We start from the raw sequence: 23,986 nt of genomic DNA, 5'->3' as shown, positions 1-23,986 counted from the left end.
GGACGGGGATAGCGATCGAGATTTAAAAATATTCATCAAATTTGAAAAAAATTTATTCATGAATTCAAAAAGTGCCCATGAAATTTAAAAATATTCATGAGTTCAAAAAGTGCCCATGTAATACAATCGAGAAATGAAGACTATGATTTAAATACAATCGATCTTAGCTAGCTAGCTATTTGTTCACAATCTTCTTGCCATTCTTTTTCGCAAATGGAGTTCTTCTGTGGAATGGACGTCCTTTAGGTAGGGTGGTCCTGCTTCTTCTTGTGGTGTATGCTGCTACTTCATCGTCGTCGTCATGTTCGATCTTCGGGTCGCCGTACTTGTCGAAGTCTTGCTCATTGGCTAGTCCATCCATTCCGATGATCTTCCTTTTACCTCTCCTCACGACAACACGACTTGGCTTTGACAGGTCGGTAATGAAGAAGCATTGGTCCACTTGGGAAGCCAGTACCCATGGCTCATTTTTTGCGGTGACGTTTGCGCCCGCGGTCTTGGATTTGGCTTTGGGTATAACCATGGTGGTGAAATAACGGCCTTCTTTTAGGACGCTCTTGGCCCATCTGACACGGAACATCGGGACCTTCTCTCTGATGTCTACTACACAACCTTCTTCTTGTAGACGTTGTTGGGCCTCCAAGTGCAGAGGTTTGTAGGACAGTAGCAAATTTCCCTCAAGTGGATGACCTAAGGTTTATCAATCCGTAGGAGGCGTAGGATGAAGATGGTCTCTCTCAAGCAACCCTGCAACCAAATAACAAAGAGTCTCTTGTGTCCCCAACACACCCAATACAATGGTAAATTGTATAGGTGCACTAGTTCAGCGAAGAGATGGTGATACAAGTGGTATATGGATAGTAGATAATAGTTTTTGTAATCTGAAAATATAAAAACAGCAAGGTAACTAATGATAAAAGTGAGCGTAAACAGTATTGCAATGCGTGGAAACAAGGCCTAGGGTTCATACTTTCGCTAGTGTAAGTTCCCTCAACAATGATAACATAATTGGATCACATAACCATCCCTCAACATGCAATAAAGAGTCACACCAAAGTCACTAATAGCGGAGAATGAACGAAGAGATTATGGTAGGGTACGAAACCACCTCAAAGTTATTCTTTCCAATCAAACCGTTGGGCTATTCCTATAAGTGTCACAAACAGCCCTAGAGATCATACTAGAATAACACCTTAAGACACAAATCAATCAAAACCCTAATGTCACCTAGATACTCCAATGTCACCTCAAGTATCTGTGGGTATGATTATACGATATGCATCACACAATCTCAGATTCATCTATTCAACAAACACAAAGGACCTCGAAGAGTGCCCCAAAGTTCCTACCAGAGAATCACGACGAAAACGTGTGCCAACCCCTATGCATAGGTTCCCAATGTCACGAAACCCGCAAGTTGATCACCAAGACATACATCAAGTGTTCTCAAGTCTTTAAAGACTCAATCCGATAAGATAACTCCAAAGGGAAAACTCAATTCATTACAAGAGAGAAGAGGGGGAGGAGAAACATAGGATCCAACTACAATAGCAAAGCTCGCGATACATCAGGATCGTATCACCTCAAGAACACGAGAGAGAGAGAGATCAAACACATAGCTACTGGTAAATACCCTTAGCCCCGAGGGAGAACTACTCCCTCCTCATCATGAAGAGCGCTGGGATGATGAAGATGGCCAGCGGTGAGGGATCCCCCTTCCGGCAGGGTGCCGGAACAGGGTCCCGATTGACTTTTGGTGGGTACGGAGGCTTCTGGTGGCGGAACTCCCGATCTAATCTCTGTTCTGGAAGTTTTAGGGTATATGGAGTTATATAGGCAGAAGAAGCACGTCAGGGGAGCCACGGGGGCCCCACGAGGCAGGGGGCGCGCCCTACGGGGGTGGGCGCGCCCCCCACCCTCGTGGGCAGCTCCCGTATATTCTGATGTGGAGTCCAAGTCCATCAGGTGTGTTTCCTTCCAAAAATAACTTCTCCAGTTGATTTCTTTCTGTTTCGAGTCCGTCTGATACTCCTTTTCTTCAAAACACTGAAATAGGCATAAAACAACAAATCTGGGCTGGGCCTCCGGTTAATAGGTTAGTCCCAAAAATAATATAAAAGTGGATAATAAAGCCCAATATTGCCCAAAACAGTAGATAATATAGCATGGAGCAATCAAAAATTATAGATACGTTGGAGACGTATCAAGCATCCCCAAGCTTAATTCCTGCTCGTCCTCGAGTAGGTAAATGATAAAAAAGATAATTTTTGATGTGGAATGCTAGTTGGCATAATTTCAATGTAATTCTTCTTACTTGTGATATGAATATTCAGATTTGAAAGATTCAAGACAAAAGTTCATATTGACATAAAAATAATAATACTTCAAGCATACTAACTAAGCAATTATGTCTTCTCAAAATAACATGGCCAAAGAAAGTTCATCCCTACAAAATCATATAGTTTAGTCATGCTCCATTTTCGTCACACAAGAATGCTCTCATCATGCACAACCCCGATGACAAGCCAAGCAATTGTTTCATACTTTAGTAATCTCAAACTTATAAACCTTCACGCAATACATGAGCATGAGCCATGGATATAGCACTATGGGTGGAATAGAATAATGAGGGGGTTATGTGGAGAAGACAAAAAAGGAGAAAGTCTCACATCAACAAGGCTAATCAATGGGCTATGGAGATGCCCACCGATTGATGTTAATGCAAGGAGTAGGGATTGCCATGCAACGGATGCACTAGAGCTATAAATGTATGAAAGCTCAACAAAAGAAACTAAGTGGGTGTGCATCCAACTTGCTTGCTCACGAAGACCTAGGGCACTTGAGGAGGCCCATTGTCGGAATATACAAGCCAAGTTCTATAATGAAAATTTCCCACTATTATATGAAAGTGATGACTCAAGAGACTCTCTATATGAAGAACATGGTGCTACTTTGAAGCACAAGTGTGGAAAAAAGGATAGTAGCATTGTCCCTTTTTTTATTTTTTTATTTGGCCTTTCCTTTTTTATTTGGACTTTATTTTTTTATTTGGCCTTCCTTTTTTATGGCCTTTCTCTTTTTTGGGACAATGCTCTATTGCATGATGATCATCACACTTCTATTTATTTACAACTCAATGATTACAACTCGATACTAGAACAAAGTATGACTCTATATGGATGCCTTCGGCAGTGTATTGGGATATGCAATGAATCAAGAGTGACAAGTATGAAAATATTATGAACGGTGGCTTTGCCACAAATACTATGTCAACTACATGATCATGCTAAGCAATACGACAATGATGAATGTGTCTTGATAAACTGGATGATGGAAAGTTGCATGGCAATATATCTCAGAATGGCTATGGAAATGCCATAATAGGTAGGTATGGTGGCTGTTTTGAGGAAGATATAAGGAGGTTTATGTGTGACAGAGCGTATCATATCATGGGGTTTCAATGCACCGGCGAAGTTTGCGCCAACTCTCAATGTGAGAAAGGGCAATGCACGGTACCGAAGAGGCTAGCAATGATGGAAGGGTGAGAGTGCGTATAATCCATGGACTCAACATTAGTCATAAAGAACCCACATACTTATTGCAAAAATCTACAAGTCATCAAAAACCTTGGTACTACGCGCATGCTCCTAGGGGGATAGATTGGTAGGAAAAGACCATCGCTCGTCCCCGACCGCCACTCATAAGGAGGACAATCAAATAACACCTCATGTTTCAAATTTGTTACATAACGTTTACCATACGTGCATGCTACGGGACTTGAAAACTTCAACACAAGAATTTATCAATTTCACAACTACTAAACTAGCACGACTTTGATATTATTACCTCCATATCTCAAAACAATCATCAAGCATCAAACTTCTCTTAGTATTCAACACACTCATAAGAGAATTTCATTATTAATCTTGAATACCTAGCATATTAGGATTTTAAGATAATTACCATGCTATTTAAGACTCTCAAAATAATATAAGTGAAGCATGAGAGTTCATATATTTCTTCAAAATAAAACTACCACCATGCTCTAAAAGGTATAAGTGAAGCACTAGAGCAAATGACAAACTACTCTGAAAGATATAAGTGAAGATCAATCAGTAGTCGAATAATTATGCAAGTATGTGAAGACTCTCTAACATTTAATAATTTCAGATCTTGGTATTCTATTCAAACAGCAAGCAAAGCAAAATAAAATGACATTCTAAGAATGATAAACATCATGTGAAGAAGCAAAAACTTAGGATCAACCGATACTGACCGATAGTTGTTGAAGAAGGTGGGATGACAACCGGGGCATTCCCAAGCTTAGACACTTGAGACTTCTTGAAATATTATCTTGGGGTGCCTTGGGCATCCCCAAGCTTGAGCTTTTGTGTCTCCTTAATTCCTCTCATATCACGGTCTCCCTAAATCTCAAAAGCTTCATCCACACAAAACTCAACAAGGACTTGTGAGATAAGTTAGTATAAACCATTGCCAAAACCTTATCATACTCTACTGTAGAAAATCACTAAAATTATTATTCAACATTGCATACTAAATGCCTCTGCATATTTAATAGTCCTATCCTCAAATAGAATCATTAAAGAAGCAAACATATGCAAAAAATGCAAACATAACAGCAATCTGCCTAAACAGGATAGTCTGTAAAGAATGCAGCAACATCCATACTTACCTAGCTCCAAAAATTACGAAATAAAATTCCCACTGTAGTAAATTTATCAGAGCTTAATATTCAAAAGGTTTCAACATTTTATCACATACTTACTTTTCTAGGGAATTATTGCAACAGTGGTAAACTTTCTGTTTTCAAACAGCAACATGTACACTTGTAACATAGGCATAGTAAAGGCTATCAATGCCACTTCTATTGAAATAAAAGATGGATAACATTGTTCTAAATAAAAGCAAGCAAATCCTAACAAAATAAATTGACGCTCCAAGCAAAACACATATCATGTGGCGAATAAATATATAGGTCCAAGTAAAGTTATCGATGGAAGTAGACGAAAGAGGGGATGCCTTCCGGGGCATCCCCAAGCTTAGGCTCTTGGCTATCCTTGAATATTACCTTGGGATGCCTTGGGCATCCCCAAGCTTACGCTCTTGCCACTCCTTATTCCATAGTCCATCGAATCCTTACCCAAAACTTGAAAACTTCACAACACAAAACTTAAAGCAGAAAACTCGTGAGCTCCGTTAGTGAAAGAAAACAAAAGACCACTTCAAGGTACTATAATGAAATCACTTTATTTATATTGGTGTTAAACCTACTGTATTCCAACTTCTCTATGGATTATAAACTATTTTACTAGCCATAGATTCATCAAAATAAGCAAACAACACACGAAAAATAGAATCTGTCAAAAACAGAACAGTCTGTAGTAATCTGTAGCTAGCGCAAGATCTGGAACCCAAAAATTATAAAATAAATTGCTGGACGTGAGGAATTTATCTATTAATCATATGCAAAAAGAATTAACTAAATAGCACTCCCCAAAAAAAATGGCAGCAATTCTCGTGAGCGCTAAAGGTTCCGTTTTTTACAGCATGATCAACAAGACTTTCCCAAAGTCTTCCCAAAGGTTCTACTTGGCACAAACACTAATTAAACACATAAAACCACATCTAAACAGAGTCTAGATGAATTATTTATTACTAGACAGGAACAAAAAGCAAGGAACTAAAATAAAATTGGGTTGCCTCCCAACAAGCGCTATCGTTTAATGCCCCTAACTAGGCATGATGATTTCAGCGATGCTCACATAAAGGATAAGAATTGTAACATAAAGAGAGCATCATGAAGAATATGAGTAGCACATTTAAGTCTAACATAATTCCTATGCATAGGGATTTTGTGAGCAAACAACTTGTGGGAACAAGAATCAACTTGCATAGGAAGGTAAAACAAGCATAACTTCAAAACTTTAAGCACATAGAGAGGAAACTTGATACTATTTCAATTCCTACAAGCATATGTTCCTCCCTCATAATAATTTTCAGTAGCATCATGAATGAATTAAACAATATAACCAGCACCTAAAGCATTCATTTCATGATCTACAAACATTGAAAATTTACTACCCTCCACATAAGGAAAATTCTTCTCTTGAATAGTAGTGGGAGCAAACTCAACAAAATAATTATCATGTGATTGAAAATTGAAATCAAGATGACTAGTTTCATTGTTATCATTATTCTTTAAAGCATACGTGTCATCACAATAATCATCATAGATAGGAGGCATGCTTTCATCATAATAAATTTGCTCATCAAAACTTGGGGGACAAAAAATATCATCTTCATCAAACATAGCTTCCCCAAGCTTGTGGCTTTGCATATCATTAGCATCATGGATATTCAAGGAATTAATACTAACAACATTGTAATCATGCTCATCATTCAAATATTTAGTGCCAAACATTCTAATGCATTCTTCTTCTAGCACTTGAGCACAATTATCGGAATCCTTATTTTCATGATAGATATTAAAAAGATGAAGCATATGTGGTAACCTTAATTCCATTTTTTGTAGTTTTCTTTTATAGACTAAACTAGTGATAAAACAAGAAACAAAAAGATTCGATTGCAAGATCTAAAGATATACCTTCAAGCACTCACCTCCCCGGCAACGGCGCCAGAAAAGAGCTTGATCTCTACTACACAACCTTCTTCTTGTAGACGTTGTTGGGCCTCCAAGTGCAGAGGTTTGTAGGACAGTAGAAAATTTCCCTCAAGTGGATGACCTAAGGTTTATCAATTCGTAGGAGGCGTAGGATGAAGATGGTCTCTCTCAAGCAACCCTGCAACCAAATAACAAAGAGTCTCTTGTGTCCCCAACACACCCAATACAATGGTAAATTGTATAGGTGCACTAGTTCGGCGAAGAGATGGTGAAACAAGTGGTATATGGATAGTAGATAAAGGTATTTGTAATCTGAAATAATAAAAACATCAAGGTAGCAAGTAATAAAAGTGAGCGTAAATGGTATTGCAATGTGTGGAAACAAGGCCTAGGATTCATACTTTCGCTAGTGTAAGTTCCCTCAACAATGGTAACATAATTGGATCACATAACCATCCCTCAACATGCAATAAAGAGTCACTCCAAAGTCACTAATAGCGGAGAACGAACAAAGAGATTATGGTAGGGTAGGAAACCACCTCAAAGTTATTCTTTCCAATCAATCCGTTGGGCTATTCCTATAAGTGTCACAAACAGCACTAGAGTTCATACTAGAATAACACCTTAAGACACAAATCAATCAAAACCCTAATGTCACCTAGATACTCCAATGTCACCTCAAGTATCTGTGGGTATGATTATACGATATGCATCACACAATCTCAGATTCATCTATTCAACCAACACAAAGGACCTCGAAGAGTGCCCCAAAGTTCCTACCGGAGAATCACGACGAAAACGTGTGCCAACCCCTATGCATAGGTTCCCAATGTCACGAAACCCGCAAGTTGATCACCAAGACATACATCAAGCGTTCTCAGGTTTTTAAAGACACAATCCGATAAGATAACTCCAAAGGGAAAACTCAATTCATTACAAGAGAGAAGAGGGGGAGGAGAAACATAGGATCCAACTATAATAGCAAAGCTCGCGATACATCAAGATCGTATCACCTCAAGAACATGAGAGAGAGAGAGAGATCGAACACATAGCTACTGGTACATACCCTCAGCCCCGAGGGAGAACTACTCCCTCCTCGTCATGGAGAGCGCCGGGATGATGAAGATGGCCACCGGTGAGGGATCCCCCCTCCGGCAGGGTGCCGGAACAGGGTCCCAATTGACTTTTGGTGGGTACGGAGGCTTCTGGCAGCGGAACTTCCTATCTAATCTCTATTCTGGAAGTTTTAGGGTATATGGAGTTATATAGGCAGAAGAAGCACGTCAGAGGAGCCACGGGGGCCCCACGAGGAAGGGGGCGCCCCCTAGGGGGGTGGGCACGCCCCCCACCCTCGTGGGCAGCTCCGTATCTTCTGACGTGGGGTCCAAGTCCATCAGGTGTGTTTCCTTCCAAAAATAACTTCTCCAGTTGATTTCGTTCCGTTTCGACTCCGTCTGATATTCCTTTTCTTCAAAACACTGAAATAGGCATAAAACAACAAATCTGGGCTGGGCCTCCGGTTAATAGGTTAGTCCCAAAAATAATATAAAAGTGGATAATAAAGCCCAATATTGCCCAAAACAGTAGATAATATAGCATGGATCAATCAAAAATTATAGATACGTTGGAGACGTATCACTCTCCAGCGTAGCTCAGCTCCCAGATCTCCTCGATCCTTACGTAGTATCTGTCCTTGTCATTACCGGTATAGGATTCCATCGTTACCCCGGAGTTCTGATAACCATCGCTCTTCATGTCCTTGTCCTCGGTGTAGAATGTGTAGCCGTTGATATCGTACGCCTCATAGGTCATCAGGTTGTGCTCGGCGCCCTGTGACAAGGCGAATATGAGTTGTTCTTCCACGGAAGAATCCTCATGTAAAGGGTACGACAGAAGCTTTTGCTTGAACCAACACGTGAAACATGAGTTGTGCTCTTTGATTATATCTCTGCCCATCCTCTGTTGTCCTCGATCGTTGTACGTCTTCTCAATAAAGGTTTTGTGCTCTACCACCCAAGGATCGACCACGTCTATGTGTTGTAGCGCGACTAGGTTTGCTCTTTCAAAGTCGGCGAGTCGACCCTCGAAGTCGACATGCATTTCGCGGCGACCCTCACGGTGACCCCATCCAGCGAGCCTGCCGAGGTGCCTGTTGACGGGCAGACCAACGGGGTTCTCGATGCCTAGATAATTCGTGCAGTAGGAGATGCACTCTTAGGTTAGAAAGCCCCTGGCTATGCTTCCCTCTGGACGTGACATATTGCAAACGTATCCTTTGATGTCACCATTCATCCTTTCGAACGGCATCATGCTGTGCATGAACATAGGCCCGATTTGGATGATATCCTCCACGATATGGACCAGCAGATGCACCATAACGTCGAAGAATGCGAGCGGGAAGTACATCTCAAGCTCGCATAGTATCACCATGATCTCTTCCTGTAGCCTTCTGAGTTGCCTCACGCCAACCGACTTCCGAGAGATGGCGTCGAAAAAGTTGCATAGGCCAAATAGCATTTCACGAACGTGCACGTCCATGATTCCACGGATTGCAACTGGAAGTATCTACGTCAGCAGCATGTGACAGTCGTGAGACTTCATCCCGCTGAACTTCAGCTTTGCTGGGTCTAGGTATCTGCTTATCTTCCCCGCGTAACCGTAAGGAAGTTTTACTCCAATGAGGCAGGTGAAAAACTGCTCGATCTCCTCCTGACTTAAAGTGAAGCACGCGGGAGGGTTGTCATTTCCGGTCTTCTTGGCCTTTTTGCCTTTGCGACGACTTTCTGTGTCCTGCTTCGCCTCATCATCATCCTCCTTAGCGTGAAGCTCCTCCCTGATGCCCATTGATTTCAAGTCTGCCCTTGCTTTCGGCCCATCTTTTGTCCTCTCTGGCATGTTGAGCAGGGTACCAAGCAGACTCTCGCACACGTTCTTCGTGATATGAATGACATCAAGGCTGTAAGGCACACGGTGGATCTTCTAGTGTGGCAAGTCCCAGAAAACATACCTCATTTTCCATACCTTCAGCAGCAGCTCTGGCGCCTTTTGCTTCTTTCCCGGCTCTGGTGCCTTTTGCTTCTTTCCCGGTAGTGGGCAATCTTTCCAATTTTTCAACAGCTCGTCTATTTCCTCGCCGCTCCTCATACACGGGCGTCTTCGGGGTTCGGTTTCACCATCGAACAGATCCTTGCATCTTCTCCACGGGTCATCATCGTGAAGCCACCTTCGATGTCCCATGAACACGGTTTTCGAAGACCCGGGATCTCTATCTAGCTGGCGATATGTTGTGTCATCCATGCACCTGACGCATCCAAAAAATCCGTGGACCACCTGCCCCGCGAGATATCCGTAACCGAGATAGTCGTGCACCGTTGTGAGCAGTGCGGCTCTCATAGGGAAATATTCTTTCTCTGCGGTGTCCCATGTATTGGCTGGCGTTTTCCACAACGTGTCTAGCTCCTCTTTCAGCAGCCCCAAATACAGATTGATGTCGTTCCCTGGTTGTTTCGGCCCTTCAATTAGCATACTCATGTGTATGTACTTCCTCTTCATGCACAACTAGGGGGGAAGGTTGTACATCCACACAAACACAGGACAGGTGCTATGTGTGCTTCTCTGGCTGCCAAATGGATTGACTCCATCGGTGCTCGCGCCCAGCACAATGTTCCTTGGATTGTTCCCAAATTCTGGTTCTTCGAAGTTCAACGCTTGCCACTGGCTCGCATCCTTAGGGTGACTCAGCATCTTGTCTTTTTCATTTATCTCCGGATCATTTCCGTCATCTTCTCGCTTCTTCTCCTCCCTATCCGCGTGCCAACATAGGAGCTTTGCTACCTTAGGGTCCGTGAAATACCGCTGCAGACGAGGAGTGATTGGAAAGTACCACACCACTTTTCGAGGAGATTTCTTCCTCTTCTTGTATCGAGTGACGCCGCACACGGGACATATGGTAGACTCCGCGTGCTCGTCCTGATAAATGATGCAATTGTTCATGCACACATGGTATTTCACGTGCGGTAAATCTAGAGGACACACGATTTTCTTCGCCTCCTCGAAACTGGTCGGGAACTTGTTCCCCTTGGGAAGACGTTCGTGCCAGAATGACATGTTCTCGTCGAAGCATGCGTCGGTCATTTTGTGTTTTACCTTCATATCCAGAGCCATGAGTGTTACTTTCAGGCGGATATCCTCTGGCCTGCATCCTTCATACAATGGAGTAACCGCGTCTATCTCCAGTTGGTCCAGCTTGGCTTTCTCTCGGGCGGCAGCTCTTGCGTTATCCGTCTGCTTGAGAAGCAGCTCTTGAATATGAGGGTTGATACGTCTCCAATGTATCTATAATTTTTGATTGCTCCATGCTATATTATCTACTGTTTTGAATGTTTATGGGCTTTATTATACACTTTTATATCATTCTTTGGGACTAACCTATTAACCCAGAGCCCAGTGACAGTTTTTGTTTTTACCCTGTTTTAGGGTTTCGAAGAAAAGGAAAATCAAACGGAGTCCAATTGACCCTAAACTTCACGGAACTCATTTTTGGAAGGAAAGAAGCCCAGAAGACTTGAAGTGCATGTCGGGAGATCTGCGAGGAGGTCACGAGGCAGGGGGGTGCGCCCACCCCCCAGGGCGCGCCCTCCACCCTCGTGAGCCCCTCGTGGCCCCCCTGATGTACTTCTTTCGCCTATATATCTTCATATACCCTAAAAAACATCCGAGAACACAATAGATCGGGAGTTCCGCCGCCAGAAGCCTCCGTAGCCACCGAAAGCCAATCTAGACCCGTTCCGGCACCCTGCCAGAGGGGGCAATCCTTCTCCGGTGGCCATCTTCATCATCCCGGTGCTCTCTATGACGAGGAGGGAGTAGTTCTCCCTCGGGGCTGAGGGTATGTACCAGTAGCTATGTGTTTGATCTCTCTCTCTCGTGTTCTTGAGGTGATACGATCTTGATGTATCACGAGCTTTGCTATTATATTTGGATCCTATGATGTTTCTTCCCCCCTCTACTCTCTTGTAATGAATTGCGTTTCCCCTTTGAAGTTATCATATCGGATTGAGTCTTTAAAGATTTGAGAACACTTGATGTATGTCTTGCCGTGCGTATCTGTGGTGACAATGGGATACCACATGATTCACTTGATGTATATTTTGGTGATCAACTTGTGGGTTCTGCCCATGAACCTATGCATAGGGGTTGGCACAGGTTTTCGTCGTGATTCTCCGGTAGAAACTTTGGGGCACTCTTTGAGGTTCTATGTGTTGGTTGAATAGATGAATCTGAGATTGTGTGACGCATATCGTATAATCATACCCACGGATACTTGAGGTGACATTGGAGTATCTAGGTGACATTAGGGTTTTGGTTGATTTGTGTCTTAAGGTGTTATTCTAGTACGAACTCTAGGGCTATTTGTGACACTTATAGGAATAGCCCAACGGATTGATTGGAAAGTATAACTTTGAGGTGGTTTCGTACCCTACCATAATCTCTTCGTTCGTTCTCTGCTATTAGTGACTTTGGAGTGACTCTTTGTTGCATGTTGAGGGATAGTTATGTGATCCAATTATGTTATTATTGTTGAGGGAACTTACACTAGCGAAAGTATGAACCCTAGGCCTTGTTTCAACGCATTGCAATACCGTTTACGCTCACTTTTATCATTAGTTACCTTGCTGTTTTTATATTTTCAGATTACATAAACTATTATCTACTATCCATATGCCACTTGTATCACCATCTCTTCGCCGAACTAGTGCATCTATACAATTTACCATTGTATTGGGTGTGTTGGGGACAAAAGAGACTCTTTGTTATTTGGTTGCAGGGTTGCTTGAGAGAGACCATCTTCATCCTACGCCTCCTACGGATTGATAAACCTTAGGTCATCCACATGAGGGAAATTTGCTACTGTCCTACAAACCTCTGCACTTGGAGGCCCAACAACGTCTACAAGAAGAAGGTTGTGTAGTAGACATCAAGCTCTTTTCTGGCGCCATTGCCGGGAGGTTAGCGCTTGAAGGTATATCTTTAGATCTTGCAATCGAGTCTTTTAGTTTCTTGTTTTAGCACTAGTTTAGTTTATAAAAGAAAACTACAAAAATATGGAATTGAGTTTGCCTCATACGCTTCATCTTTTTAATATCTTTCGTGAGTATGATGGAAAGGAAAATTGTGCCAAAGTGTTAGAATAAGAATGCATTAAAATGTTTGGCACTAAATCTTTGAATGATGAGCATGATTGCAATGTTGTTAGTATGAATTCTTTGAATATCCATGATGCTAATGATAGCCACAAGCTTGGGGATGCTACGTTTGATGAAGATGATATTTTTTACCCCCAAGTTTTCATGAGCAAATTTATTATGATGAAAGCATGCCTCCTATTTATGATGATTAAATTGATGAAAGTGGATTTGGAGAGGTCATGACTTTATTTTGTGATGAATCCACTATTCCGGAAGAGGTTCCAATTGATTATGAGAACAAAGTTGCTATCTATGATGATTATTGTGATGACTTCTATGCTATAAAGAATAATGATATCCATGAAACTTGTCATCATGATTTTAGTTTTCAATTGGATTATGCCTCACATGATAATTATTTTGTTGAGTTTGCTCCCACTATTATTCATGAGAAGAATTTTGCTTGTGTGGAGAGTAATAAAATTTCTATGCTTGTAGATCATGAAAAGAATTGTTTAGGTGCTGGTTATATTGTTGAATTCATTCATGATGCTACTGAAAATTATTATTAGGGAGGAACATATGCTTGTAGGAATTACAATAATATCAAGTTTCCTCTCTATGTGCTTAAAATTTTGAAGTTATGCTTGTTTTACCTTCCTATGCAACTTGATTATTGTTCCCACAAGTTGTTTGCTCACAAAATCCCTATTCATAGGAAGTGGGTTAGACTTAAATGTGATAGTCATATTCTTCATGATTCTCTCTTTATGTTTCAATTCTTACCCTTTATGTGAGCATCATTGAAATCATCATGCCTAGCCAGGGGCGTTAAACGATAGTGCTTGTTGGGAGGCAACCCAATTTTATTTTAGTTCCTTGCTTTTTGTTCATGTTTAGTAATAAATAATTCATCTAGCCTCTGTTTAGATGTGGTTTTATGCTTTTAATTAGTGTTTGTGCCAAGTAGAAACTTTGGGAAGACTTGGGGAAACTCTTGTTGATCATGCTGTAAAAAACAGAAACTTTAGCGCTCACGAGAATCGCTGCCATGTTTTATTGGAGAGAGCTATTTAGTTAATTCTTTTTTCATATGATTAATAGATAAATTCCTGAGGTACAGCAATTTATTTGTTAATTTTACGAGTACCAGAAGTATATGTTTGATCCAGATTACTACAGACTGTTCTGTTTTTGACAGATTCTGTTTTCATTGTGTTGTTTGCTTATTTTGATGAATCTATGGCTAGTAAAATAGTTTATAAACCATAGATAAGTTGGAATACATTGGGTTTATCACCAATATAAACAAAGAATGAGTTCATTACAGTACCTTGAAGTGGTGATTTATTTTCTTATACTAACGGAGCTTACGAGTTTTCTGTTAAGTTTTGTGTTGTGAAGTTTTCAAGTTTTGGGTAAGGATTCGATGGACTATGGAATAAGGAGTGGCAAGAGCCTAAGCTTGGGGATGCCCAAGGCACCCCAAGGTAATATTTAAGGATAGCCAAGAGCCTAAGCTTGGGGATGCCCAAGGCACCCCAAGGTAATATTTAAGGATAGCCAAGAGCCTAAGCTTGGGGATGCCCCGGAAGGCATCCCCTCTTTCGTCTTCGTCCATCGGTAACTTTACTTGGAGCTATATTTTTATTCACCACATGATATGTGTTTTTCTTGGAGCGTCAATTTATTTTGTTAGGATTTGCTTGCTGTTATTTAGAACAATGTTATCCATCTTTTATTTCAATAGAAGTGGCATTGATAGCCTTTACTATGCCTATGTTACAAGTGTACATGTTGCTGTTTGAAAACAGAAAGTTTACCGCTGTTGCAATAATTCCCTAGAAAAGTAAGTATGTGATAAAATGTTGAAACCTTTTGAATATTAAGATCTGATAAATTTACTACAGTGGGAATTTTATTTCGTAATTTTTGGAGCTAGGTAAGTATGGATGTTGCTGCATTCTTTACAGACTATCCTGTTTAGGCAGATGGCTGTTATGTTTGCATTGTTTGCATATGTTTGCTTATTTAATGATTCTATTTGAGGATAGAACTATTAAATATTCAGAGGCATTTAGTATGAAATGTTGAATAATAATTTTAGTGATTTTATACAGTAGAGTATGATAATGTTTTGGCAATGGTTTATACTAACTTATCCCACGAGTCCTTGTTGAGTTTTGTGTGGATGAAGCTTTTGAGATTTAGGGAGACCGTGATATGAGAGGAATTAAGGAGACACAAAAGCTCAAGTTTGGGGATGCCCAAGGCACACCAAGATAATATTTCAAGAAGTCTCAAGTGTCTAAGCTTGGGGATGCCCCGGTTGGCATCCCACCTTTCTTCTTCAACAACTATCGGTCAATATCGGTTGATCCTAATTTTGTGCTTCTTCACATGATGTTTGTCATTCTTAGAATGTCATTTTATTTTGCTTTGCTTGCTGTTTGAATAGAATATCAAGATCTGAAATTATTAAATGGGAGACTCATCACATAGTTACATAATTATTTGACTACTCATTGATCTTCACTTATATCTTTCGGAGTAGTTTGTCATTTGCTCTAGTACTTCACTCATATCTTTTAGAACACGGTGGTGGTTTTATTTTGAAGAAATAGATGAACTCTCGTACTTCACTTATATTATTTTCAGAGTCTTAAAAAGCATGGTAATTTGCTTAAATAATCCTAATATGCTAAGCATACAAGATTTGTAAGAATTCTTATGAGTGTGTTGAATACGAAGAAAAGTTTGATGCTTGATGATTGTTTTGAGATATGGAGGTGATAATATTAAGAGTCATGCTAGTTGAGTAGTTGTGAATTTGAGAAATGCTTGTGTTGAAGCTTGCAAGTCCCGTAGCATGCACGTATGGTAAATGTCATGTAACAAATTTGAAACATGAGGTGTTATTTGATTTTCCTCCTTATGGTTTTTTCCTACCAATCTATCCCCCTAGGAGCATGCGCGTAGTGCTTTGGTTTTTGATGGCTTGTAGGTTTTTGCAATAAGTATGTGAGTTCTTTATGACTAATGTTGAGTCCATGGATTATACGCACTCTCACCCTTCCATCATTGCTAGCCTCTTCGGTACCGTGCATTGCCCTTTCTCACATTGAGTGTTGGTGCAAACTTCGCCGGTGCATCCAAACCCCGTGATATGATACGCTCTTTCACACATAAACCTCCTTATATCTATGGTTTTTTCCTACCAATCTATCCCCGTAGGAGCATGCGCGTAATACTTTGCTTTGATAACTTGTATATTTTTGCAATAAGTATGTGAGTTCTTTATGACTAATGTTGAGTCCATGGATTATACGCACTCTCACCCTTCCACCATTGCTAGCCTCTCTAGTACCGCGCAACTTTCGTCGGTACCATACACCCACCATATACCTTCCTCAAAACAGCCACCATACCTACCTATTATGGCATTTCCATAGCCATCCCGAGATATATTGCCATGCAACTTCCATCATCATCATATACATGGCACATTCATCATTGTCATATTGCTTAGCATGATCATGTAGTTGACATAGTATTCATGGCAAAGCCACCGTTCATAATTCTTTCATACATGTCACTCTTGATGCATTGCCGGAGGCATCCATATAGAGTCATACTTTGTTCTAGTATCGAGTTGTAATCATTGAGTTGTAAATAAATAGAAGTGTGATGATCATCATTCAATAGAGCATTGTCCCAATAAAAAAAGAGAAAGGCCAAAGAAAAAAAAGAAGGCCCAAAAAAAGAAAATAAAAATGGGCAATGCTACTATCCTTTTACCACACTCATGCTTCAAAGTAGCACCATGTTCTTCATATAGAGAGTCTCTTGAGTTACTAGTGGGAATTTTCATTATAGAACTTGCCTTATATATTCCAACAATGGGCCTCCTCAAGTTCCCTAGGTCTTCGTGAGCAAGCAAGTTGGATGCACACCCACTAGTTTCTTTTGTTGAGCTTTCATACATTTATAGCTTTAGTGCATCCGTTGCATGGCAATCCCTACTCCTTGCATTAACATCAATTGATGGGCATCTCCATAGCCCATTGATTAGCCTCGTTGGTGTGAGACTTTCTCCTTTTTTTTTCTCCAAATAACCCCCCTCATTCTATTCTATTCCATCCATAGTGCTATATCCATGGCTCGCGCACATGTACTGCGTGAAAGTTTATAGGTTTGAGATTACTAAAGTATGAAACAATTGCTTGGCTTGTCAAGGGGGTTGTGCATGATGAGAGCATTCTTGTGTGACGAAAATGAAAGATGACTAAACTATATGATTTTGTAGGGATGAACTTTCTTTGGCATGTTATTTTGAGAAGACATAATTGCTTAGTTAGTATGCTTGAAGTATTATCATTTTTATGTCAATATGAACTTTTGTCTTGAATCTTTCGGATCTGAATATTCATACCACAATTAAGAAGAATTGCATTAAAAATATGCCAACTAGCATTCCACATAAAAAATTCTTTCTTTTATCATTTACCTACTCGAGGACGAGCAGGAATTAAGCTTGGGGATGCTGATACGTCTCCAACGTATCTATAATTTTTGATTGCTCCATGCTATATTATCTACTGTTTTGAATGTTTATGGGCTTTATTATACACTTTTATATCATTTTTTGGGACTAACCTATTAACCCAGAGCCTAGTACCAGTTTCTGTTTTACCCTGTTTTAGGGTTTCGAAGAAAAGGAAAATCAAACGGAGTCCAATTGACCTGAAACTTCACGGAAGTCATTTTTGGAAGGAAAGAAGCCCAGAAGACTTGGAGTGCACGTCGGGGGATCTGCGAGGAGGTCACGAGGCAGGGGGCGCGCCCACCCCCCTGGGCGCGCCCTCCACCCTCGTGGCCCCCCTGACGTACTTCTTTCGCCTATATATCTCCATATACCCTAAAAACATCCAAGAACACAATAGATCGGGAGTTCCGCCGCCAGAAGCCTCCGTAGCCACCAAAATCCAATCTAGACCCGTTCCGGCACCCTGCCGGAGGGGGCAATCCTTCTCCGGTGGCCATCTTCATCATCCTGGTGCTCTCCATGATGAGGAGGGAGTAGTTCTCCCTCGGGGCTGAGGGTATGTACCAGTAGCTATGTGTTTGATCTCTCTCTCTCTCGTGTTCTTGAGATGATATGATCTTGATGTATTGCGAGATTTGCTATTATATTTGGATCCTATGATGTTTCTTCCCCCCTCTACTCTCTTGTAATGAATTGAGTTTCCCCTTTGAAGTTATCTTATCGGATTGAGTCTTTAAAGATTTGAGAACACTTGATGTATGTCTTGCCGTGCGTATCTGTGGTGACAATGGGATACCACGTGATTCACTTGATGTATGTTTTGGTGATCAACTTGCGGGTTCCGCCCATGAACCTATGCATAGGGGTCGGCACATGTTTTCGTCGTGATTCTCCGGTAGAAACTTTGGGGCACTCTTTGAGGTTCTATGTGTTGGTTGAATAGATGAATCTGAGATTGTGTGACGCATATCGTATAATCATACCCACGGATACTTGAGGTGACATTGGAGTATCTAGGTGACATTAGGGTTTTGGTTGATTTGTGTCTTAAGGTGTTATTCTAGTACGAACTCTAGGGCTGTTTGTGACACTTATAGGAATAGCCCAACGGATTGATTGGAAAGAATAACTTTGAGGTGGTTTCGTATCGAACCATAATCTCTTCGTTCAATCTCCGCTATTAGTGACTTTGGAGTGACTCTTTGTTGCATGTTGAGGGATAGTTATGTGATCCAATTATGTTATTATTGTTGAGGGAACTTACACTAGCGAAAGTATGAACCCTAGGCCTTGTTTCAACGCATTGCAATACCGTTTACGCTCACTTTTATCATTAGTTACCTTGCTGTTTTTATATTTTCAGATTGCAAAAACTATTATCTACTATCCATATACCACTTGTATCACCATCTCTTCGCCGAACTAGTGCACCTATACAATTTACCATTGTATTTGGTGTGTTGGGGACACAAGAGACTCTTTGTTATTTGGTTGCAGGGTTGCTTGAGAGAGACCATCTTCATCCTACGCCTCCTACGGATTGATAAACCTTAGGTCATCCACTTGAGGGAAATTTGCTACTGTCCTACAAACCTCTGCACTTGGAGGCCCAACAACGTCTACAAGAAGAAGGTTGTGTAGTAGACATCATGGGTCCTGGACCCAGCCTCCATTGTCGTCTGCCCCGGCATCTTCATCTTCATGATCATGCCCTTCGTCTTGATCTTCCTCATCATCATGTCCGGCATCTTCTACATGATGACTATGTACAACATCACCGTCGTGATCATGTCCTGGAGATTCTTCATCTTCTCGCCCGCCCTCGCCGCGGTGGTTGTCTTGCTGCCCTTCCTCATTTCTTGCCCGACCCCCATGGACGACTTCATAGTCATCTTCATCACCTTGCCACCGATAGCCATCCATGAAAGCACGCAAGAGCAGGTGGTCCCGCACCTGCCCGGAATCCGGGTCCGCAATAAGGCTCTTCAGCTTGCATCTTCGACATGAACATCTTATCTCCATCTCGTTCTTTTGAAGCATCTCGGCCTTCGTGGAGCTCAAAAACCTTTTCACGATGCCTTCGGTCATCGTGCGGACCATGGTCGCCTGCGGGGTAGAGCAAAACAATATTTTAGAACCAAGAAAAAAATTGGCATGACTTTCCCTAAAAGCAGGACCAAAAAGAATGAATAGTGACAAAATTCTCGCCGAAACGGAAATGAATCAACATTCCGGCAAAATATTGGCAACTATCGCATTTCAAATACCGGTACTTGCAAACACGAACATATGCAACACCACAAACATACATAGATCTAGCAAGACCATAAAAAGTGCATGTGCACGTTGTCGGAGCAAGATAGGGAGAAAAAAGTAGATCTACAACATAAAGATAGCTTTCCCCTTACTTACCTATAAAAAAAGGTAATTTAACCACTTAATTTTGATGAATCTATGGTGCAAATGAGGTGAGGAGGAGGAGGCAGCCGACACAAGCTTTGAGGAGGAGGTGGAGAGAAAGAAGTGGGGAAAGTGAGTGTGTAGGTGTGGCTGTCCAAAATATCTAGCTGGTCCCAGGTTACTAATGGCGCACCACAGACAGATGCGCCATTAGTAACCCTTGTTACTAATGGCACACCAGCTTGAGGTGCGCCATTAGTAGTTTTGCAAAAAAAAAGTAGTGGCGCACTGGGTTGGAGGTGCGCCATTACTAGTTAAACTAGTAACGGCGCACTCTTCCCTGGTGCGCCATTAGAATTTTTGGAAAAATAAAAAAATTGTTACTAATGGCACACCATGGGTCTGGTGCACCATTAGTGTCTGCCACACTAATGGCGCACCAACTCATGGTGCACCATTACAATATAGTAGTGGCGCACCACATGTCTAGTGCGCCATTAGTGGCCATATCATCTATAGCCCTTTTCCTGGTAGTGTAGGTCTGCTCACAGGCCACCCACGCAACATGCAAGAGTTCCCGGGGAGATGGCCCATGACCCCTGGGGCATAGGTTTAGTCCGGCGTGTTGACCTCTCTATTAAGACTAGGTCGGGTTGCGGCGTATTGTTTGGCCGAGGCCGGGCATGACCCAGGAAAGTGTGTCCGGCCAGAGTTAATCGAGCGTGGTGGGTAAGTTGGTGCACCCGTGCAGGGAAGAAAACATCTATCGATAGTCTGTCCTACGGTAATGGACACTTGGAGTTGTATCTCGATCAATACAACTAGAACTGGATACTTGTGATGTTAAATGGATAGTATGGCTCTGGGATTGCTTTCTCGCTGGGAGTCGAGGAAGGATCTCTGGTCGAGGTTGATAACACTACTACTTTACATTATGTTGGTCTATACTCTTCTATATGCTGCAAGATGCTTGAAGACGCTAGTCTTCGATAGGCTAGGCTTTCCCCTTCTCTTCTGGCATTCTGCAGTTTAGTCCACAGATACAACCCATTTCCTTTGATACAGATGCATACTTAGTTTAGATTTGATGTAAGTCTTGCGAGTACTTTGGATGGGTACTCACAGTTGCTTTGCTACCTCTTCTTCTCCCATACCCAATTGTTGCGACCAGATGACGGACCCCAGGAGCCAGATGATGCCATTGATGACTACTACTACCCCGAGGGTGCCTACTACTACATGAAGGCCGCTGACGACCTAGAGTAGTTAGGACGCTCCCAGGCAGGAGGCCTTGCCTTTTCGATCGATGTTGCTTTTGTGCTAGCCTTTTTAAGGCAAACTTGTTTAACTTATGTCTAACTTGTGTTTTCGAGCTTATGTATTCGAGCCCTCGAGGCCCCTGGCTTGTAATATAAAGCTTGTTTTATTTTAATTTGTGTCTAGAGTTGTGTTGTGATATCTTCCCGTGAGTCCTTGATCTTGATCGTACACATTTGCGTGTATGATTAGTGTACTGTTGAATCGATGGCATCACAAGTTGGTATCAGAGCCGACTGCCTGTAGGTAGCCCCCTTTCCAACTCCTTGGCCGAAGTTGACTCTAGTCACTGGAAAACTTCTGCTAACATTGGCTGTGTGGCTTACGGGCCCACGTCGCCATGGGTGGTATTAGGATCTTTTATTCCTCGTCTATATGCTGGGACTCTGATCTCTCTTCTGTTCGGGTTAAAATGGTTTTACTAACTCTAACATTAGGATCCCGTGACCACATTCACCCCAAAGCTGGATAAGCCATAGTTTTTCCTTAGAATAGTATTCTGGATAGTATACACACTGTCGTGATGACAACGAAGTGGTATCCATTGTACCTCTTTCATTATGCATGTTTCATCATGAATGATCCTTGTTTTTACAAATGCTCAATGCTGAACTACCCCCTGTTACATGTTAGCAGGATGGTTAGACCCGTTGGCCGTGGCCGTGGTGCCAATGATCCACCACCGCCTGAATTCTTTGCTGGAATGATGCAACAATTTGAGCTGAACCGCCAGTTCATGGAAGGAATGATGCCTCAGTTTCCTTGTCCGAACATGAATCAACAGCCAACCCCAGGAACCCTGCAGGACTTCATGCGTCTCAACCCAACTATTTACCGCAGCTCAACTCAACCCCTTGATGCTGATGACTGGCTCCACGACATCATGTATGAAATGTAGTCTGCTAGTGTGGCCCCTGCTAGATATGTCACCTTTGCATCTTTCTTTCTGAAGGGTCCCGCTGCTCAATGGTGGGACAGCCAGAGGCGTTCCCTGCCTGCTGGAACGGTCATCACTTGACCGGATTTCCAAGCTGCTTTCCATGCCCGCTTCATTCCTCAAGGAATCATGGAAAAGAAGAAGCGCGAGTTCCGCAACCTCACCCAAGGCAACAATACTGTAGATGCTTATCAGCGAATTTCTGGACTTGTCTCGTTATGCTGAAGAAGACATTGCAACTGATGCTCATAGGAAAGAAAAGTTCCGTGATGGATTTCACCCTGATATTAAGCTAGCACTACTCGCTCATGACTTTGCCGACTTTGCCACCTCGGTGAACAAGGCTATTCAGGTTGAGACTGGTCTTCAGGAACACCGGGCATCCCTCAGGCGCAGCCGTGACGCTGGCTCATCTTGGGGCCCGTCAACACAGAAGCGTTGGATATGGATTCCCCACAAGCATGTATCGTCCAACTGCACCTACACCAAGATAGTCCTATGCTGCTCCGCGTTTGCCTCCTCCTCCAACGAGGCAGCCTCTTCGGACTGCACCACCCCAAGCGCCTGCTACCAATCCCAATGATGGTCACCTTGCCAAAGAGTGGAATCAGAAAAGGAACCAGCTGGCTTTGCCTTCAACTGGCCGTAACAACCAGCCCCACAACAACAATGCCAGACCTTATGGTTGTGGTCAGGCTAATCATGTTGATCTGAATGAAGATCAAGACAAGCCTGCTACTGTGATGGGTACTCTCCTTGTTAATTTAGTACCAGCATCTGTTTTATTTGATTCAGGAGCATCACATTCATTCATGTCAGAAAATTTTGCATATGCACACGACATTCGATGTGAGCCCATGAACACTCCGATAGTGGTACGCACCCCTGCGGGTCAGTGTCGAACTACCATGATTTGTCGCGACGTCCCCGTTGAAATTGAAGGGTTGGAATTTCATGGTTCTCCCATTATTCTGGAGTCTTCCAACATTGACCTCATTCTGGGAATGGAATGGTTGAAAGCACATACTGCCTCTATCATTTGTGCCACCAAAGTCGTTCATCTCCTACATCCTTCCGATGAGATAGTAAGCTACCATGCTCAGATTGTTCAAAATGCCGAAGCACGACTTTATGCTTTGAATGCGTTGAACGCAACACCTCTTGAGGGAATTGAAAAGATTCCAGTTGTTTGCGACTTCCTAGATGTCTTCCCAGAAGAACTTCCCAGAATACCCCCTGCCCGGGCTGTCGAGTTCGTCATCGATTTGAAACCAGGCACCGTTCCTATTGCCAAACAACCCTACAAGATGCCGCCTCATGAACTCCTTGAACTTAAGGAGGAAATCGACAAATCTCTTCGCAGTGGTTTCATTCGTCCAAGTTCCTCTGCTTGGGGAGCACCTTCCCTCTTTGTGAAGAGAAGGATGGAACGAATCGTTTGGTCCAAGACTATCGTCCTATCAACCAAGCTACAATTCAGAACAAATATCCCCTTCCTCGGATAAATGATCTATATGCTCAACTGGCTGGTTCATCGATATTCTCTAAACTAGACTTGAGGTTGGGTTACCACCAGATCTGTGTTCGTGAAGAGGATATTCCAAAGACCACATTCGTCACTCGTTATGGTTCTTATGAGTACACCATCATGTCTTTTGGCTTGACCAATGCTCCAGCCACTTTCTCACGTCTGATGAACTACATATTCATGGATTACCTCGACAAGTTCGTCGTAGTCTATCTGGATGATATCCTGGTATATTCGAAGAACAAAGAAAAACATGCTGAACATCTTCGACTTGTTCTAGAGAAGCTTCGAGAACATCAACTTTATGCCAAGTATTCCAAGTGCGAATTCTGGTTACCCGAAGTCACCTACCTTGGTCATGTCATTTCCAAGGATGGTATTGCCGTCAACCTAGAGCGCGTTCAGGCTATTCTTGACTGGACCCCTC

Source organism: Triticum dicoccoides, chromosome 3A (genome assembly GCF_002162155.2).
Source record: "Triticum dicoccoides isolate Atlit2015 ecotype Zavitan chromosome 3A, WEW_v2.0, whole genome shotgun sequence".
In the NCBI taxonomy this organism is placed as follows: Eukaryota; Viridiplantae; Streptophyta; class Magnoliopsida; order Poales; family Poaceae; genus Triticum; species Triticum dicoccoides.
Note: the sequence above shows the minus strand (reverse complement) of the source record.